The sequence below is a fragment of the Rhea americana genome, unplaced genomic scaffold (assembly GCF_003343005.1).
Source record: "Rhea americana isolate MKP2758 unplaced genomic scaffold, rheAme1 scaffold_89, whole genome shotgun sequence".
NCBI classification, from domain to species: domain Eukaryota; kingdom Metazoa; phylum Chordata; class Aves; order Rheiformes; family Rheidae; genus Rhea; species Rhea americana.
Genome location: NW_028187077.1, coordinates 2,024,091 through 2,041,798, shown reverse-complemented (window position 1 = coordinate 2,041,798; position 17,708 = coordinate 2,024,091). Strand labels below are relative to the sequence as shown.

Genomic DNA, 17,708 nt, shown 5'->3' with positions numbered 1-17,708 from the left:
ACGACGCGCCGCGGTGCGCTGCGGTGCGCTGCGCGGGGCGGCCGCGCTGCAGGTAGCGGGGCTGCGCCCGGGTGGCGGCGCCGAGGCAGGACGCTCCTCTCGCCGCACCTGAGAACTACCGCAAAGAGGCGGAAATGCCCATTTGCCGGTTGAAAGCAAAAATCTCTTTTTCTGACAGCCCGGCCAGCCACACAAGCGCGGAATTACTGCCCGTGGCCGCGGACCGGTGACTTCCGCGGGGGTAACCGTTCCTTCGTCCCTACGACACCGGACTGCGGAGGGGAGGGGGGCACAAAGAAAACAGAAAACGCGGCTTTGCTCGGGCGCGCAGCGCATCCGAGGGCGAAGCCGTCCTAAAGGGAGCCGCGGTGCCGCACGCCGGCGATGCGGAGCCGCCGCTCGCCGCGGAGGCCCCGAGCCCGGCGCCGGCTGCGGGGCCGCGCCGCTGCCCAGGCCCCCGCTGATTGCCGCTGGTCAGTACCTGCCCCCTCCCACGCTGTCAGCCCGCCGAGCAGCCGGCTCTTTCCAGCCAGTGACAACGCTGCCCCGGGGACTGCTCAGAAACAGAAGTTTACTGAGAGAAAGCACAGCTCAAGAGGGAGAGCCCCATGGGAGCCCAGTCCAGTCACCTTTGTGTTTTCACGCCCCTGCTTTTATATGTTTTCCAGGGATATTTATCTTTTTCAGATAGGTTCAATGGTAAGATTTGGGGGTGAGGAAGAAAGAAATGGAAGTTTAGAATTACTTTATGCATATGTAAGGAGAACTGGAAAATACCTGGTATTTGCAGGCGGCACCCAGACCTTCTCCCTCCAACTGCAACACCTCTGCAAAAAGAGTCTCTGCAAACTGTAYGTGCTTCACTTCTGCCGCAGAGGACGGGAGACAGAAACGAAGCGCATACGCAAGTCTAAGTTATCACGGAAGATGAGGTGGAATCGCGCTGGTCTGAAGCACCCGGCAGCCAGCGCAGGCTAAGGCAGGTGGCTACACTCGGTTACTCCAGGGGCACCGCGCTGCTCTGTAGAGCTGCAGAAGTGGCTGGCTCTGGTTGGAGGTCATTAGAGGTAAAATATTGCTACCCAGCAAGAGAGCTCTCGAGACTGTGTGCTTTGTACACAGGCAAACAGATTATTTTTAACTCGAGGACAGCTTTAGTGCTATTGTTCTTAGAGGGTATTACTGTTTGCGATTTCAGTGGCAGTAAGATGACATCCCCTGAATATTATTTACCGATCTATGTGACTACTTACTCTGCGTGAAGATACCTACTTTGGGGGTGTTTACAGTTCCATCGATATCAGCGTGATTTAAAGCACAGCAGAGAAACGCTCGCAGCCAAAGGAGCAGTTTGAGAGCACTTTTAGAGCAAGATTTGCCATTCTCCAAATCTACAAGGAACAAAAATATTGAACTTAGATACGGCAGGCAGATGTGAGATTTAAACACTGGAAGTGAAAGCCTGGCAGGTTCTCAGGCACCCAAATGTATTTAAAAAGAAATTGAACAATGAAAGCCCCAAATACRGTAAATTCTATGGGATTGATGTTTTTTAATCCATTTAACTGTCCTAGGTATTAAGAAACTGGTATTTAAGTGCTGACATCTGAACACTGAAAAGATTCATGTTTGTATAATGCTTATAAGGAACAGGTCTCAAGCGTGGTATCCTACAACACCTTGGGTAAAAAGTCTTTGAGTGCAAAATGCAGTTCTTTATGCCTATGCAGTAGAACTGAGAAACTAAAGGGGGAAAAGGTCAGAAAACATCTAAATGACTTGGCTTTGGGCGTTCGCCTTCTGTTTCTGTTCTCTCCCCCCAAAGATTTCCAAGGAACCTAGATTTACCAGCAAAAACAGGCACAAAAATGAATTTCAAAGATGCATGGTAAACACCAGTGAGAACCAAATTCTTCATTCATTGTGTACTTACAATCTTTTCTGTAGCTGTGGATCATTTACTCAGGGTCTGAAACTCTTTTGACTTAAGTGAGCAAATAAATACCCAAAATTTGAAACATCTGTAACTGGTCCACAGAGAAGACTGCACACCGTCTGGGTAACCATTGCTTTGCTGTTTCACCACTCTGTGAGACCCTGCTAGAATGGATAGGTGCTCCCAGAAAGCAACACGTATGTTATGCATTATCGACAAAGAGAGAAGGAAATGTTTAATAAGCTATCCATGGAATAAATCTCAACACTAAATGTTTCTGAAACAAAAATAAAAATCTGCAATTGGATATTCCATGAGCAGAAAAAGAGGGCTAATTCATCATATAAATAATTCGTTGCAAATTTTAGCACTCAATCTTGCTGCGCTTTCAGTATGGAGGGCAAATGACACTGTGTGCGCATGTGTGTGTTTAACTGTGTGTATATTCAATCWTTTTTCCCAAGTATGTGATTCTCACCATGACGAAGATCTGCAAGTCTGTTATCAGTAATCCATTGATTAACATGTGTTGCCAGGACAGGGTACCATTAGTTCTTAATCTCAGAAGCAGAGGAGATGTTGAACTGGACTTGTCAATCAGCTATGCCTCATACACCGTTATGGGCTTCAGCTAYGTGGGGTCACGCAGTGATCTCTCTCTTGGAAGAGGAAGGAGTAGGGCAGCAGAGGCCTCAAGAGGCGCATAGAAGCGTACGGCTCAGTAGCTGCCACCTCCACCTTCAGCTTTGATGAAAGAGTAAATGCCCAGGTGGAGTCTAAGCAGATACTAACCTTCCAGTAAAGGCTTACAGGTAAGGAATAAAACTGAAATTGTTGTAAGCACAGAGATGATGCTTTTAACAGTGGCAGAAATGTTGAGGTTGCTTTCTAGATTTTGCTCGCCTGACGCTGAGCCATCAAGTTTCACTTGAGTAAGAGGTCAGGTTTTTCTTCTGACTGCTACACAGCAAGCGGGTGCTGCTTGAGGCGTGGGACTTGCGTGTGAAAAGTTACTGCCTTTCAGGCGTTGACAGAGCAAGAGTGTGTTGCGATATTTGCCCTAGGTGCACTGTTTGGACAAACAACTCCCCGACGGAGAGCACGGAGCAGGGTGCTCTTGCACACACACACCCCGGGAAACACGGCGCTTCCAAAGAGCTACTGCAACCACTTGCAGGGCGGCGAGAGTCCTACAGACACTGTGTTGGCTCTCTTCTCACTTTAGTYATGGCTTCTTGTTTTAATAAGAGACATTTTCTTTACCCTATCTCAAGAAAAAAGAAAAATCAAAAGCATATGCAGCAGTTGGAGTGCAGCCTGTGATTTAACTCAGTATTTCCTCTGCATCACTTTAAAGTGCTGGTGTGAAAAGGATAAAACAAGAGACCTCAACAGYAAACAGTGATTAATACAACTTCACAACACCCTATTGTTTGCCTACTAGGCTTTATCCTGCTGCGGTACAAACCAGCGCACTGCCGCTGGCCCCAAGAGATTATACATCTGCGCTACTTACCTATTTTATCAAATTATGTTTTATTTATTAAACTGATCTTTAAAATCTGTTGGTGTTGACTGTTCTACACCTTCAGTTCATTCTTTTTAATCCTACTGTTTTATGAACTGATTAACAAGACTTCTTGCTCCAACAGCAAAGAAACAAAAACAAAAAACCAAGCAAATCTAAGATATGGTATATTGAGTCAAGTTGTAAGCACTGCAGCTTAACATATCTCTATTGAAAAATACCTGCTGTTAAACACCATCATAGTGCTTGTTTTAGCATACCAAGTTTGACATAATATTATAAACCAGATTAAAAATGAATGATTTTACTGTAAAATCCCAAATATGCATGTGAAAAATGATGCTCCAACCATTGTTTCTCAATCATAATTTTATCTTCTGAGAAAAGAAAAAAAGACACTATTTCATATAATTTAATCTGCTTTCCAGATAAAATTGTTAATGAACCATTGATTTAATCTCAAATGTCCAACAGACCCCTTAAACTCTGATACAAAATATCTATTATTCTAATTAAAACAAATTAATTCATTAAAAGAGAATRGCATGATAATTAGATGTATCACAAAGTATAGGCTACTCTGATCGAGAACACGTGCTCTTTAATTCTTACATGACTAGGTGTTCCCACTGACACATTCCAGACCTAAATTCTTTTTATATTCCTGCCTTTAAAGAATAATTGTTTTAGACATGTCATCACAAAGTATTTATTCAAGTCCCTATTTTCAATTATAGTATTATGCTTTCACACAGTAGAGCAACAGATTCCTTTCTTGGCAACAAGCATCACCTGTTCAAAAATGGTATTTAAAACCGAGCACTAACCTTTTTGCATTTAATGCTTCACATGTCCAAAACTTCAGCTATACATAGAGCTTCTGCATACAACTTATGTGGACAAATACAGCATTCTGCTCATCATAAAACCTTTGTGCAAAAGTCATAATTGCAGTTTTGAGGGCCAATCTGAGGACTCCTTAAGCATTTCTCTGAAAAATACAAGCGATTACAACTTATTTGGCAGAAAATTAGAACAGATTTGAAGAACTGAATTTATCTGATGACACTTAATTGAATGATTTGCTTTCACAGGACTCTGTACTGTCCTATGCAATTCCTTCCAGGCCACAGAAAAATCCATATCAACCTTCTCTCCTACTGCTCCTTTCCTTCCTATCCAGGTCAGGAGCAACCTTTGGTATTCTCAACTCACACATGAAAAATTTTCAAAAAATTTTCAGTGGAAACACCCAAGCTCCCATAGTGACAATGTTTTTCCTTTGATACTTTCCCCAGAAGATCCAAAATCCAAAATTGAGAGCTGAATGTGATATTTAGATTTTTTAATATTTTATAAAACACATTTACTGCATATAATACCATATGTCACAGGCACGAGTGTCTCTTAACAGAATAGCCCTGTGTGAATAAGCATCAATCCACATCATTCAGTTATTTAACCAGCAGACACCTATTATTCCTAAGAAGTCTGAATACGCAATTTACTTAATAGGCAAAAAACACAGAGAAAGAAATAGTGAGTCAAAGGCTGGATCACTGGAAGCAGAAATACACCATTGCTGGGATAATCTGAAATATATCTGAGCTTGCATTTGATTCTCCGTAATTACTGACATGGACCGACAAGGAAAGGAACTTGTAACACGAACAGATGTCGGCCTGTTCTCCTTTAGCGAGCCCCAGGTTCCCACTTTATCTACGTTCAAAGTCTGCACTATGGACTTTAACAATACAGAAAGAGATTAAGTTAAGCAGGGTACTACATCTGGCTACTATAAAACTGTAACTAGCAGCCACACAGCACTGCAAGTATACTTCCAGCTACATTAACTCACGCATTCTCCTTTTCTCTTATCCAGGTATGCCCAACAGCACCCAACGATCACAGCAACGTTTTGTGCACTGGCATTCGCTTACGCAGAGCGGGGGAGAGCTCCAGGCAAAGACAGGGTGGGAAACTATAAAATGGTTCTTCTAAAGGCATTACTGAAGGGAAAGTTCATCCTACGTGATTTAGAATAAAACATTATCCRACGGGTTATTCTTCTATAAATCCTGAAATCTCACGCTCAAAGGCGGTAGGTCTACTTTATGTTGCCTGATACTAGCAGGCACTCAGTTTGAATGTATTTTTTAGGTTGATTGGTGGAGTTTAAAATAAATCTAACAGCAAATGAGTCAAATTCTGCTTTACATTACCCCRGAACATGCTTAGTCCTGTCAGGATGGTTACATGGTGTTACGGAGAATAGCATTTGGCCATAACGACTTGGCTGTCTCATTAGAAGGTAGAATTGCTCACATCCATTCATTTCGCTTTCCCTGAAGAATGTAGCTTATTACTACATTACACTACAGGGAGCAGGGGCCAAATCTCGTTGTTGCTCGTACCACCCATGTTGAAGATAAGCATAACGTCTTCGTAGGCGGAGTGTTTAYGTTGGTCTGTGATATATTAGTGTAGTTGTTTGATTACATGAATAACAAATGTACTTCTAAAAATGTGTTTTTAAAAGGCTTTGAGACACAATTCTGAGAGGTGAAGTGCATACCGAAATATCACATTCACAGTGGCAATGATGTGTAGACGGACTTCTGAATTCATGGATAATTTCTTTCAAAAAACTTCACAGACCTAGACACACTTAATTCTGTTTTCTTTGCCACACTTGGAAGTTTTAGTAGCTTTGTTTTGAGTAAGTGTAAGTTTAAAGTTGAATACTTTTCCTCCACACACCCCAATTGCACATTTTTTCCTCTAAAACATTAAACAAGTTTTCCAATGCCATGATTTTATATGGGTTTAATAACTAAGGGTTTGTAATTATTATAATTAAATATGGGAAGCATACTAAGGGATGGAAAGACTTGAGAAAGTGAATGCTACAACAGTTCTACAAAACAAGCCAGTAAGAAGTAAAYTAAAACATCAATGAAAGCTTCAAACACTTTGAGCTGCAAAAATACATTTCATTTTTCRCATCTTTAATGCTGAACGTTGCCTGTTAAAAGCAAGTGTTTRGGAAGCCAGACTTGCTCAACTCAACTCCGTTATGTGAAAAATCTAATAAAAGCGAGGTCTATGTCCTATTTTCTCAGCTTTTCCAGTAGCCTTTTCCAAGAACTTTATCCCTCAAAACAACAGCTCCATCTAGTGGACTTTCACAAAACGTCAGAGCAGCCATCCAGCTATCTTGGGGGCCAAATTCAGGTTCGCCAATAATGGTAATTTCTGTTGTACTTCAGAGGAACGATTTTGGCTCTAGAAGTCAAATAAAACCCCAATGCCCTCCAAAGAGGACCGCGTTCCCATTTCCACACTAGGCTGCAGGACTGCTCCTTCTTTGTTCYACCCTGACTGCACATTCGAAAGATTACTAAAAGCTTACCCTTTCCGGCTGTTTTCTGCTCTTGCAGAAGGAAGCCATGAACAGAGGTATGTCAGAGATATTCTCCCACTTTCTGCACTGTGAAAAATAACATATGTAGTTACCTTAAATGCATTTTCCAATGTCAAGCCTTACAATATCCCYGTATAGTTGGCATCATGTTCGTTACTGCTGGAGAAAACAAGGCACAGGGGACTGAAGGCTAGGTTCAGTCTCCTGAGGACGGGCAACTGCCCCCTCTGAGAGGCCTCCGGGAGGTCTGTCAAGCCAGAGCTGCTGGTTCAGAAGAGCACAAGCCTCTCCTCACCCTGTATGGGTAGATGCTTGGGATATCCAGTGGCATCTCAGATGGCATTAGATGTCATCTTGGACAACTGAATCAAGTTGGGTGTGAATAGTTTCAGGTCACACAGTAAACCCACGACAAGAGTAGAAGGCACAAGTCCCAAACCCTAATCATCTCCTCCAGCCACTGCATGCAGTCACATCGATGGGAGACAGCGTAGCTCACAAATTCCAAACTTTCCAAGTTTGCACCTAGGGATTATAGTTTTGAATCCTATGTTGTTGAACACTAGGTCATTATCCCATTAAAGATAATTTTGCTGAGTCTAAGTAGGATATCCATTTCAAAGATATGTACCTGCTTCCTGTCTCAGGTGAACAAATGATAAAAACCAATGAAGAAGCTGAAAAGTTAACTGTAACAAATTGCATTGGCCAGGAAATCAACAACTTTAACTGAAATGATACAATTATAAAAGTGTTTTAAAATGGTTATTAAATGTATAATTATGCAAAACTTACGCAACAGCAGAAATTTGCCTGTGATTAAAGAATACAGCATGTGGGAATTCACATAACTTGTTTGCCTTCAGAAGCACTCACTGTGTTCTCTCTCTTAGAAGCCTCCACGAATTGGGCAGGGTAGCAGGATTCATATGGCTCTGAATGGCTTGCATGCAGTCTGGGATGTGCGTGTATAGTCAGCAAGCTTGCCTAGTTTGTCTGGTTTTTCATGGTATTCATATGTTGTGAAGAGCAAAAAGCACAACAAAGATGCATTCTATTTACTATTTCCTTCTAGCTAAGCACATCAGAGCTATTCAAAAGCAGTTATTTGCAACTCTTGATAAGCCCAAGGATTGCTTGTTAGAAGATGGGCAATTACCAGAAAAATGCAAAAAGAAGACTGAATGTTTGTGTGTGGTCCTAAGGAAAGCCCATGGGAGAGTTTGCCTCAAGACATAAAGAAATCTGTGCAGACGAGCTTACTACCAAAGCCATAAGGGCCAAGGAGGAATTGACTGGATAAATTTATTTAATCTTTCCTCTCCTTTTTACAACACCAGCTGGAGAATCACAGCGAGTCAAATAAACCAGAGATTCAGAGTGGAAAGAGCACCCCTGAACCAAGTGACTGGAAATACATTTGGGGTATTACTATTCCAAATGGAACTGTTTGCTTAAAGATAGATTATTGTGCTCAGCATCAGCTTTAAGAGTTTTGTACAACCCAATGAAACACTTTCCAACCCGTTTCTTCTCCCACTCCTCCATAAAGAATCAGTATTTATTGTCTGTAAACACCACTACCTGCTGTGCCAAAGGATTCTGAGGAATGTTACTAAGATTACTTCTTAGAAAACTCCTACTCTAAGTACAAGAAACATGCAGGCAAAAATTTCACAAGCCTCCAGCTTCTAACTGGAATCTATAGTCCTCTGGCATTCATGTATAACTGTTTGTTTGTTTGTTTGTTTTTTGCTAAGGTTTCTGGGGATAACTATAATCCAACTTAGAAAAGGAAGTCCTTTTTGGCAAACGTGTACCCTCTAGGAGAGGCAAGCGTTGCACCACACTACATAGAATATTTGCACAGCGTTAACCCCCTGCCAGAGGCAGAGAGAGGGCAGAGTTATAGCTGCCCCCACGGCAGCACTGACTCAGATGACTATGCAGTGGAGCACATCCATAAGAAATGCTCCTCAAACCTGGGATAYATGAAACTACATACACGATTTGAAGCACCACTGCCTGAGGGCTGCATACCATGCTGAAGCCTGAAGAGTTCCACTGGGAGTGAAACAGTGGCTCTCCTGGTTAACATGCAATGTCTTAGTGGATATCCAGCAATTGATGCGATCAGTTGATAGCTGTCAGTCCTGCAAAAAAACCGTCAAACACATAAGCTGCAGCCATTCCCAAGGACAGGTAGATGTAAAATAAGGACACCCCTTTTGGCACTATCCTCAGCACTGCTGAGAGAATCCATCTTTCAAGGGCTTAGTKCTGCTTCCTAAGATTTGTGAAAGTTGGTTTACCAAGGAGAAAGATAAAAGCATTTTAAAATAAATCAAAACTCAAATACATAAAGAAAGGGAATGTATGGCTTAGAAGCCATTCATGTTCCCCATCACCATTATAATCCTTGAAAGTGGGAAGAGATGTGACCTTTTTTTGTTTTTTTGTTTTGTTTTGTTTTGTTTTCAAATGAGGTGGTATTCCTACTAAGAAAAAGATAGGATGATGGATGACTAGGCAGGGAGACAGCTTTAACATCAGCCGCAGTCTAGCTACAGCCACTTATTATCCCTCAGTAAATGTCTAGCACTACACAAATAAGGCAGCAAAGGCAGCATCCTTGGATGCTGCTTATAATGTTCCACTTTTTCAGAGAGGGTATGGTGGTTTCTCTGTGAAGCTATCACGAAGATGATGACCGCGTCACGGAAACAACTTTACAGAAGTCCCCTTGTTAAATCAAAGGAAGACAATTCTCAAAGTACTTCTGTCCTCACCTATGCTAACTTCATTTTTTTCATTTTCAAAGCAAGAATTCTCATTACGTCTGGCATCAATAATCTAGATTTACCTGCCAGAACATCAATGATATCAACTCATTTATAATATTCTTCTGCTTTATTGACAACATTACAGATTTCCTCCGAATTAACTTGAATCTGGATTAGGAATGTCCTATATTTTACATGCACATTCCCTCTGAAGTCCATAAGCTACTTCCCACAAGAAAGTTACATATGTGATTAATTGTTTGAAGAGTTTGACAATGTTTGCAGTAGAGAATAATCTGTAAAGCAGTGATCCTGTTTGGATACTCTCATAGGGGCTAGGTTTAGCTCAGTTTGTTAGAGTGTGGCGCTCATAATGCCAAGGTTGCAGGTTCGATCCCTGTACAGGCCACTCATTTGAGGGTTGGATTAGATGATCTCCAGAGCTCCCTTCCAACCTTACTGATTCTATGATTCAGGCAAAGTTTCCACTGATTGAAACTGAGAAATTAGACTCCATTATTTGAACCTACAATGCATATGGCTATTACATTCTCTGTTCTTATTTTTTATGTATACATACATGAATGCACACATATTATTGACATTTTACATTTCTCGTTTTACTGCTCTGTCAGGATACAATTTCAGAGATGAAATGACTATCAAAAATATAAAATATGAAGTGCTAAAGCCTCTAAATATGCATGGACTGGGGTTAATTTTACACATGAGATTATATTGTTTTGGTATAAATTTCCTTTATGATATATATTCAAGGTGCTGAATAAAGATGGAGCTTTCTTTCTTTGAAACACAAGCCAACTGTAAATACTAGAAAACGAAACTCTCATATTACTTGCATGTAACCTTATGTAACACTGTCTTGTGTTATATGACCATAACGGAAAAAAAAATTGGTTATTCTTATCCACATTTCTGTGTTTTATGGCRTTATCAGAGAGCCTTCTGCAAGACAACAACTGCTCCTACACAAAGGAGAAAATAAGAAACGTAATATTCTAATGGAAACARTACATTTATCAGAAAAATATCTATACGGTCTGCAGTAGAACGACTCAGGCAGAAGTTGGCCATATGACTAACTTTGCAAGATTTAGATCACACAGACTGTAACATCAAAAAAAACTACATTAACTTCAAAATTATCGGAATGCCCACAATACACAGGATTTATGGCATTTGACAACATAGATGACCTGCATTTACTCTTTACGGCCTGCTGCCCTCCCTCAGAATAATTCCAGCAGTCCTACTAGCTTAGCAACCAGGGACAGAGCTCAAACAAGGCGCTACGTGAGCAGCAGGAATGCTGAAGCTTGGTTTCCTACACACTGGTCTCGCCTAAGTGCTTTCATGGATTCTCTAATGTCTAATAAGCATTAAGTTCATACTGAGATTTTCTTGAGCTAATAGGCTCCTCTACCTTTTACCCGTATACCTTTAGGCAACCCTTGAGAACTCCTGGCTTCTAATTTGAGTCACACTGGTAAACACTAAAATTTCATAAATGTTATAAAGTTATTGGGGAAGGCCTGCTAGATGCTCTCATACATGCACATAGCCAGCTGGGCCCTTTACTGCCTGTGAAAAGGCAAGGCAGGGTTGTGCCCGTCTGGGGGAACTCCTAATAACAATTCACTCCCTGGAATGAAGAGCTTGTGCCTCGCACAATGGAAATAAAGTCTGTGAGATGAGGTAATGGCCTAGGAAGCACTTAGAAGARTAAGTTTTTATACTGTACATTGTTAAGAAAAGGTTGTTTAAATTGCCAGGAGTGTTTTTTCAGACTTGTTTGAAATTATGTAATCCTGGTGGTCCAGCCTTCCTCCTCATTGTAAGCACTGCTGTGTTATGCCAGCTCTGCTAAAGAGGCATTAACCTTCTCTGGTCTGGTGAAACACCTCACGTTAGCAGGCTGAAAGAGTCTCAGGAAGCAAAGACTTCGATGGCCATGAGCAGTACTCAGAAAGGTACACAACAAGCCTTTCTGCAGGCTTCAAGCAAAGAGGAGACTGTTGTTTAGCTTTGGAGGCCCCTAATCCCAAGAGGAAAAACAGAAATGGAAAAAYAGTACACTTTTGTAAGCAGAACRGACTGCTGTGGAGCCCAGTTAAACTGTTTCAGTAAACTCAAAGTAGTCTTATAAAAGAGTAAATAAAATAAATGGCAATGCACTTTTCCCTGACTAGTGTACRAACAGAAAAATAGCACTAAGAAAGCAAGTACGGTGGTAGTTTTCTGAAAAGCTAGGGGGAGGGAATCAGCCCAGAGTATAAAACATTCTTAACACAGGTAAATCTTCTCAGGCTGTAAAGGCTTTAAAAGTAGAACCTAATGAAGTTTGAAGATCAGGTTAAAAAGAAATCTCCCTTTTCTGTTACTGCAGCACTAGCCCCTGGTACACAGGATACTCACTTCTGTTACATGACTGGGTTAAAAGGTTTAGTAATCCTGTTCTGTTCTCAGTTTGGGACTGATAGATAAAGATCAGCCTCTCACTAGTGCTCATGTGTCCTATGCCGTTGGGGCTGGTTGTACCGCAAATATAAGGGGAGGAAAAACATGCTCTTAGAGGAAAGAGCATGCATATTTTGCTGTTCTAATCCAGTCACCATAAGTGAACATTTGTTCTATATGTATATGATATAAATATGCAACTGTGCATGCAAGCTAGAACTGGGATGTGTTCACATGTGTATCAAGTTCAAAACTTACATGTATAGTCTATAGACTACCTGGAAGAACCTGGAGTAACTACATGCATTTTTTTCAACAGATCAAGGAAAACCTGTGCAATTTAACAAAACTGGAATTGCCACAGCTTTACAGACCTCCACTGGATTTCTATGGATTGTAGAATTAAAAACTCCATAGAATTTCAGAGAATGATCTATAGAGACTTCAAGTAGCCTGAGGAATTTAATGGAGATATATACTTGCAAATGAAATGTAGTATTCTTGAAAAAGGTGACAAAAATGAACAGCATCGATTTAATAGTCATGATACACTGTGTCAGTGATACGCACTATCCAGCACACACAAATCAAGCTAAGGTGCAAWATATTTGTATCATTCTTTTTTCAGATGAAGATAGTAGTCTTCATAAAATTAAGCAGTTTGAAAACATAATTAAATGCTGCTCACAAACAATGTTTATATTGGTTTTGTTACCAAAATGATATTTACATTTAAAACTAAGCAAAATTGGGCAAAACAGACTGAATRAATCAGAACAAACACGATGGTTTTAAAGGTATGTTTCCTTCTTATTAGTATCCTCCACGTCCCTTTTACTGATCAAAGGTGGTTTCTTYGCCTTTCATCTGTGTTTTCAGATATAGATAACCTAACATGCTATAGCTTGAATGCTAACATTCATCAAGGAAAAAACTCTTATTAATCAGAATTCAATTATTTGGAAAAGTTTCCCGTTGGTACGGCACTAGCTTTACAAGTTCTCTTAAAAGGGATTTTTTCTTTCTACAAGCCTCGCTTGACTCATAAAATGCAAATAGATGATTTGCCCTGACTCAAAAGTAAAGGATTTCAGAGGAATGAGCATGAAAAGTGGAGCCTGTCATAAGCATCTGTGGAACAACAGGAAGTTATGGTAAGCTTGTGAATAGTAGCACTGTCTAAGGCTCTCCATAGGAACACTATTAAATTAACAGTACATTCAGATTAACTGTTATTGGTTTTTTTCTGGAAATGTTTTTTTAATTGCCCAACAGGTATCTTGTAATGCGGAACTGCAGTTCACAGAAGTCACCCTATAATGCACTAGGTTTGATTTTTGTGGTGAGGTTTTCTGTTTTTGTAGCTTTTTCTTAACTGTGTATCACAGACTTGAATTAATAATCTATCAGACTGAAGCACAAAAACAGCTTTAGTGCTCTGATCCAGTCTCACCCTAATCCTCAGAGAAGCCAGATATCTCTTCAGAAATTATGAATAGTGAGATACTAATATCATACCATTTGAATTTTAATTGTTTTTATTAAGGATTAGAAACAATCCCTGTGAGCAACTTCCTCTGCTGGCATGATTGGGCCAGACTCAAGCCTGGTTTAAACTAACTGTAATGCAATATTCATGCCTCAGACTTGAACTTAGCTAGTTCTCTTCCTTTCTACAGTGAGGACATCACTGGATTCTCCCAGTTGCCTTTCTGGTACCTCCTGTCTTCACTAACCCAACAATCCCGCACTTGCTACTGAAAATAAAATAGAATAGCATCACAGAAGTTCATAAACAACAGGTTTTTTTTCCACAGTCATTAACATTCATATTTAAACGGAAGTTGAAAATATGGGAAATTGGTCCTCCAAAGGTGTTCTGGTGTCTGAACAGGTCTTTTATGTAGAAAGATCTTATTATGAAATATTCTGCTTTTTGATTGTTGGTGACCATGTTTTTCTGGCAACATTGCTAGGCCTTCAGATCAGCACAACAAGTATTGTTTCTTGTGGTATTTTATTCTTACAGATTCCACGTTGGACCATGACTAGAAAGAATGGACAGTAAATGTGATGCTGTAGAGAAAGAGGAGAAAAAAATAGGAATTCCAACATGACCAGTTCATATTTCAGTCTTTAGAAACATATAGTTCTTGCCCAATTCTTATCACAGGAAATAATCTGGCTGATACTATATACCTAACCTTAAGTAACAGTCCTCAGCTATATTTAGTCAAAGAGCTGGTCTTCTGAATAACTTGCAGAGAACTTGAATTTGTGCCAGTTCTACACAGCATAATGTCATTCCCTCAAATAGATTAACTTGGCATTTACATTACAAAGAGCCRAGATTCAGGATGCCTGAATATAAGGAGGCACAAAATGGAAACTTCTTCCAAGACTTTYAAAACTTCTTCCTCTCTCTTCCCAACAAAACCAAATTATTGAATGAAATGAACCAAACTGATGAGGAAAGTGTCAATAAAGAACCTTTACTCTTCCACCAAAGCTGTAATTTATGCTATATAAGCACTGGTGGCACATGTCCTGCTTTCTAATCCATGAGTTTTCCCTTCTTAAAATCCTTTCCATCAGCTATAGGAAGATTCCTGAAGATTACTGCTCTGATACCTTTCTTTAGACCAACAAAGTTACAATCTACATTCTTGGCCTTACAAGAATAGCCTTACATCTTAACTYACATATGGATCAACAAATTGCACCAGTAAACACGTTTCATCACAGACCTTATCTGTCTGCCCTCCTTACTCTCACAGCCTTGCTCTCCCCAAGTGCACAACTGTCACCACTAGTGTATTTCACAGGCTGTGGCTAGAGCGAGCCCTTTGCTCTTGCACAAGCAGCCTTTGACAGGAAGCACCTGGGTGTTCCCCATTTATAGGGCAGGTGGAAGAGAAGCTGTTGCTGTTGTAAGCGAAAACACAGAATTAGCCAGCATCCTGGCTCCTGGTGGGAAAGCGTTTTATTAATCAAAAAAATACTTTACACCCTGTGGTGTCTTATAGACCTTTAAACTTACATCTGCAAAAATCAGAGGGAAATTCTGTCATTCTCATAACAAAGTTAAAACACAGAAACTGTTTTTAAATGTTGAGGTTTTTCTTAAAAAAAAAAAAAAATCATGAGAGAGAACTTCAATTTGAGTAGAAATACTCTCTAAGCTCAGTTGCAGGGAGATACAGGCAAGGCAATGCTAGCAGAATTTCCAGCTCACTAGGGTAAGGCTCTGCTCCCTGTCTATTCGGGCAGGGGGGAAYACAACGAGCTGAAGCAACTGAGCTTTGCTTAACCAAAAGTTAGAGTSACACTTCACAAAATGGTTGAGGTTGGAAGGGACCTCTGCAGATCACCTTGTCCAACCCCACTGCTCCAGCAGGGTCACCTAAAGCATGTTGGACAAGATCATGTCCAGGCAGATTTTGAGTATCTCCAGAGAAGGAGTCAAAGTCATGCGATAACAGTTCTTTCTAAGTCTATTCTAGAATACCAAAAGGGAAAGGAAGATGAAGAATGGAAATTTTGGGCACCTTGTAATCCTAATTCCCCCAAAACACGGTGTAATGCAAAGTTAGATGCTGACAGAGTAATTACTGGCTACGAAGTTGAAAGTATGACACGGACCTAATGAATTGCAAGTGTTTGGGTGTGGGGAACCTGAGCCAAAGGAGAGTGCATTTTTTCACGTGCAGTACTCATGATGCATTTCTAGTTTTACTATTTATATAATTCATTTCATCTCAGAAAAAAAAAAGTACTTTTGTTGATGAGGTGTTCTGGCCATAATTCATGAGATTACACAGCACGACATAACACCTTGCATTGCAGGGGTACCACAATAATTTCTCTTTTAGGATTTTAGAGTGACATTCCTTGCAAGGAGATCTAGAAGACAAAGTCTTGAATTTCTCCAAGAGATATCAATTTAACAAAGCAAATAAGAATGGTACATCAGATTATGAAAGGCCACTGCAAACAAAGAAGTGTTTAGAAACCAATCATACAGAGAAAAAGTTTGGAAGTAGGAACAGATTTGAAGGAAGAGGAAAGTATGTCTGACAGATAGAACCTGAAGACCGTGCAATAACAACAACATTTGCAAGATGCARAAGCCATGCTCAGGAAAGAAAAGGGAAGGATAAGAAACTGGGAGAGATTGAGAGAATCAAATTCTAATTGGGAGATGAAATGAGATATGTAGATTGGTTATTTGGAAAAGAACTCTAATACTGATGCAGTAGAAGATCAAAAACTAGTGAATAGATTAAAGGAAGAAGGTAACATGAGCCAAGATTTGACTTGTAATCTTTCAATTCATCTCAAATTGTGTTATCTAGCTTTCCTATTGTAGGATAGGAAAATGCGTGTATTTGAGACACCCCCGTGTGCTTTGCCTGCAGTCTTACCATGATTCCACATCTGCTTGTATCCAGAATAGAGACAATTAAAACAGCTCCCAACTTTTACTTACAATTTCAAAGTAGTAATTCTTTCATAAAATGGATGACAGTCTGAGACTATGGAGGGATACTATTTAGTGATTTATAATCACAGACAACTTAGWGAAACTTTAACATCATACCGCACAGTACATATGTACAGAAGTAGAATGAAATATGTATAGAAACAGAAGGTAATAAACTATGGCAATATTGTCACTAATAGCACTTCAGGCCTTCAGAAGATAAACAGTTTTAAAACAACATTTTTTTTGAGGGGGGGGGAGAAGCACAGAGTTTGAAATATCTAGGAATTTAAACCATAGTGAATCAAAACAAACAAATTCATGTCAGTAAAATACTGGTGTTGCACTGGCTTAGCTTCATAAAAATATTAAAAGATGGGACGAAGATTCCCAGCAGGCCTCAAGCTTTCAACTACTGCATTTGTTTTAATGACTCCGTGAGTTCAAACATGTTCATATTTTGGATAGATTACTGTTATGGTAATCAAAACACTGTTTAGTGAACCCAGCATATGATATTGAAAATAACATGTAGATAATATCAGAAGCAGATAATTTAACCTAGCATATGAATAATTGCTTTTATTTACAGAAATGAATAATTCTCCACAAGATATTTAGTATATAATGCTGCATCCACATGGAAAAAGTTCAATTTAGAAAAACAGTCAACAGAAACCTATGCCAAAATAAGAATTAAATGTTCTCTCAGATTTGTTATATAGTAAAATTTCATGCATCTATTAGGTATCATAACTTGTCACTCAGAATCCATATGAACTTGTATCAATACGTATGCTTTCACTAGAAGTAATAAAGCTTTCCAAGGACAAAAAAACATTGGGGACTCCCTGTCAGTTTAACACTCTGAGTAATCAGTTTTATTATGGGACAGTTCTTCATTATTTATTTAAAAGTGTAACACCTTTCAAGCATTTTTGAAAAGGCAATTGAGTTCTTACAAGAAAGTAGCATTTGGGTATTATTTAAGTTCCTGTTGCATCACACCCGGTAAGAAGATTGGCCAGCACTGACACAGGGTATGTGTACATGTGTGTCACACTAGGAGTTGTGCT

General features: G+C 39.9%; 1 protein-coding gene across 2 annotated transcripts in view; it reads right to left on the bottom strand.

The window, feature by feature from the left end:
- NDNF (neuron derived neurotrophic factor) overlaps nucleotides 1-4,308 on the bottom strand; it is a 30,564-nt gene extending 26,256 nt beyond the window's left edge. Inside the window, exon 1 of one of the 2 annotated variants that reach the window (XM_085323949.1) lies at nucleotides 4,292-4,308. The gene's annotated coding sequence lies outside the window, so the exon portion shown is untranslated. Of the gene's footprint in view, nucleotides 1-1,272; nucleotides 1,282-4,291 lie in introns of those variants that run through there. The other variant, XM_085323950.1, reaches the window with a different exon arrangement.
- Between the last annotated feature and the right edge of the window lie 13,400 nt (nucleotides 4,309-17,708).